This window comes from Cupressus sempervirens, chromosome 3 (genome assembly GCF_028749045.1).
Source record: "Cupressus sempervirens isolate cs-2001-9-10 chromosome 3, ASM2874904v1, whole genome shotgun sequence".
Lineage (NCBI taxonomy): Eukaryota > Viridiplantae > Streptophyta > Pinopsida > Cupressales > Cupressaceae > Cupressus > Cupressus sempervirens.
The window spans coordinates 656,006,241-656,009,891 of NC_143120.1; the positions used below are offsets into that span (position 1 = coordinate 656,006,241).

The 3,651-nt window shown below is 40.2% G+C and overlaps 1 pseudogene across 1 annotated transcript; it reads left to right on the top strand.

Moving 5' to 3' along the window:
• The first annotated feature begins 1,289 nt into the window (after positions 1-1,289).
• Positions 1,290-3,335, top strand: LOC149568407 (putative inactive receptor kinase At1g27190 pseudogene; annotated as a pseudogene). The gene has a single exon (XR_016362559.1). The product of XR_016362559.1 is annotated as a putative inactive receptor kinase At1g27190 pseudogene (transcript).
• The last annotated feature ends 316 nt before the right edge of the window (positions 3,336-3,651 follow it).

Sequence of the window (3,651 nt, forward strand, 5' to 3'; positions counted from 1 at the left end):
TTTCACCAATGAGAAAAGAGGAGTGTTTGAAAAGAAAGTTGAAAGAGGAAAAAAGAGGACTCCCACTTAGAGATATGTGCATTCAAGTGTAGAGAATTTTTTTTTTTTAAAATTATTTAATTTTTATTTTATTTTATTTCCTTTTTTACGTGGGATTTATTTAATTAAAAGGGAGCAAGTTCTTTTAATTAAATAGAAAATATTTAATTAAATTAAAAGAGGGGTTTTTCTCTTAATTAATTAAATGTGGATGAATTTAATTAAAAGAGAGTTTTTCTTTTAATTAAATGGGGACTTATTTTATTTAATTAAAAAGGATATTTTCTTTTAATTAAACAAGACTTAAGATAAAATGATCAATTTTAGAAAAATAAATAATCGAATTTGATCAAAGAAATTGATTTAATAAAATATTGCAAACCATGATTTAGGAAATTTGATTAATTGATAAATTGAATAATGGGGGCCCATAGTCTAGGCGACCATTTTAGGGTGCATACAAAAATAAGCTATAGTAAATTACTAGATTCTTAACATGTATAAATCAATTTATACAAGTGAATTAACAAGATACGTAAACAAGTAGAAGAATCAATAGACCACATTCTCCTCAATTGAATATACCCTTTTTATGCTCCAAATAATTTGTGTCTTAATCTCTTTGTTCATTAACTATAATATGTTTTGGACCTGCTCATCTATCCACTCCTTTCCCCTATATTTCATACAATGAAACAAACCCTTAGGATAAAAGTCTCCTAATTACTCTTAGATAAAAATATCTCCTAATGAAAGTGAGACAATTCACCTTTGGTCAATATGTCACGAAATACTTCGAGTGGTAAGCACCAAACTCCTTCGAGGAACTTCACAAGACTCGACAAATTTGAAAAGTCATGTCGTATTAAGGGGAGGAAAATGATCAACATCAGCACTGTCTGAAATTACTGTTAGTCGTGCTCGTACTGTACGCATAGCAATGCCGTGTTGACTGAGAATGGTAGTGAAGATGCACGGGAATCTTCTGGGGCGGTGATAACAAGCTCATCCACTGAAAAGTGTGAGCGTAATCTTACAAGTCGGGCTGAGTCAAACGATTAGAAGTGTGGTCGATCAGAGCGATGATGCATGCGAAGCTTCTGTGCTGCCGGTAAAGCGGTATTCTAGTTTTCATTGTTCCTTCCAAGTTCACGTGGAAGATAATATGGTCAATGCTGCGATGTATCCATTGAAAATCAAACAAAGTGGTGTTTCAGAGCAGGTAGTCATATGTTTTACATTGAGTCATTGTGAGAATTATTGGGGAAGAGAACTGCCCGTGTTAGTATTAGATCTGCGCCGCGGACGCCATGAGAATGTTTGGATATTTCATCCTCCTCTATTTCCTCTTCTTTGAGTTGCCTCTCCTCAACAGTGCCCTCGTAAGAAGCCCACAGTATCCAGAAGATGGCATACGGTGCCTGAAAGAGAGTAAAGCAGAATTGACTGATCCAAATCAGTCTCTCTTCAGGTGGCGGTTCGGGAACAACACCCAAGGTTTTATCTGCAACTTCGAGGGAGTTCAGTGTTGGCATAACGATGACGGCAGAGTGATGAGCGTTAAGCTCCCTTCAATGGAGCTCTCGGGGCATTTTCCCAGCGGCTTCAAGTACTGTGGGAGTATGACTTACTTGGATCTCTCAGGCAATAGTCTCTCTGGCCCAATCCCAAAAGATATCTGCAAATGGCTTCCTTTTCTTGTGAAACTTAATCTTTCATCCAACCACTTTACCGGATCGATTCCCACTGAGCTCGCCAACTGTATTTACCTGAATGTCCTTCACTTGAATGACAACGACCTCAGCGGCTCAATACCTTGGGAATTGACGCAGCTGGAGCGGCTCAACTACATCAATTTTGCAAACAACAATCTTTCAGGGCCAATACCCGCTAAATGGGCCTCTGAAAGCGCCCATCTTTTTCAGGAAAACCCTGCACTATGCGGGAAACCCTTGCGCAGGAGATGTGGAGAACCCAAACCACCAAACTCGTTGGGAACTGTGATTGTTTCAGCGCTTGTTCTCAACGGCATTGCAATTGTTACCTGCACCGTTCTCTGCACTCGCACCTGGATTTCAAAACAAGCATCGTCACTGCCGCCATTAAAGCAGGGCGCCCGGAGGTCCAAAAAGGTCTTCTTGTTCGAGAAGCCCATAAAGAGGATGAGACTGGGTGACATTTTGGATGCCACCCACAACTTCAGCGAAGGCAACATCACATGGAGTGATAGGACGGGAGTGTTTTACAAGGCCGAGCTGCCCGACGGATCTTTGTTGAGCGTGAAGAAGCTGAGGACATGCGCGGGGCAGAGTGACAAAGAGTTCAAGTGGGAGATGAAGACATTGGGGCATCTCAGACACCGCAATTTGGTTCCTCTTTTGGGTTATTGCATTGCCGACGATCAAGAGCGGCTGCTCGTCTACAAATACATGGGCGGAGGAACTCTACTCAGTTGCTTCCACGGCCTTCACAGAGACCAGAATCAGTTGGACTGGCCCACTAAAATCAAGATCTGTATCGGAATTTCGAGAGGATTGGCTTGGCTTCACCACATCTGCAATCCTTCTGTCACTCACCGCAACATGAGTTCGGGAGTAATTTATATGGATGAAGATTATGAGCCCCGCATTTGTGGGTTCGGATTAGCCAGATTCACCGGCGATGAAGGCGAGATTTGTATAAGCATTTGTCCCGAGGTAAAGAAATTCCAATACGATGCGCCGGAACAGTTGAGGAATATTCGGTCTTCGGGCACATTGAAAGGGGACGTGTACAGCTTAGGAGTAGTCGTATTCGAAGTGATAAGTGGGTTAAAGCCTGGCGATGCAATGGCAGTCACGGACAAGGAAAGTGGGAAGCAATTTACGTTGATCGAATGGATACGACGCGGCAGCGCTCACGCAGAGCGGGCAGTAGAAGAGCATGTGGAAGAGAAGTATATTTTGTCACGGGAAGAGAAATCAGCGGTGAAGGAAATAATGGAGGTTGGTTCAAGGTGTGTGAGATGTAATCCGGAGGAAAGGCCTCCGATGTATGAAGTGTACCAGTGTTTGACTAAAATTGGACACAAGTATGGAGTTAGAGATGACGAGGACGAGCAGGAAATGCGCCTTTCGTAGGATAATTTCAAAGTGGTGATAAAACTAATAAGTGTACACTAAATCATGTTTAGGCACTACATGCCTAGTTATTTTTTGAAAAATTGGACCAATCTTTTTTAGAAACTATAAGACCCTTTTGGTCCACCTATTATAACAATTTTTGGTACCCCTATCATCTAAGGGTCTCTCCTATCATCTTAGGGTGTCTCTGCTCTATCTCATAGTTTTAAGAGATAAATATTTTTATCAATCACTTTGATATTGATTTGAACTACCTAAATTTTGAAGTATGGAAAAAAATTCATAAAATAGATAAAATCAATCTCTTTTCATTCCATTATAAATTTGATTTGGTGGATATCTTTAATAATTGAATTCAAGCAAACCTAGATTGTGTTATTTGATTGTTTTAATATTATTACCACAAATCAAGTAAATTGAATGCGAGTGTTGAGATTTTAAGCAAAGTAAATTAAGGTGGATTTAAGGTGTGTGAGATGTGATCCAGAAA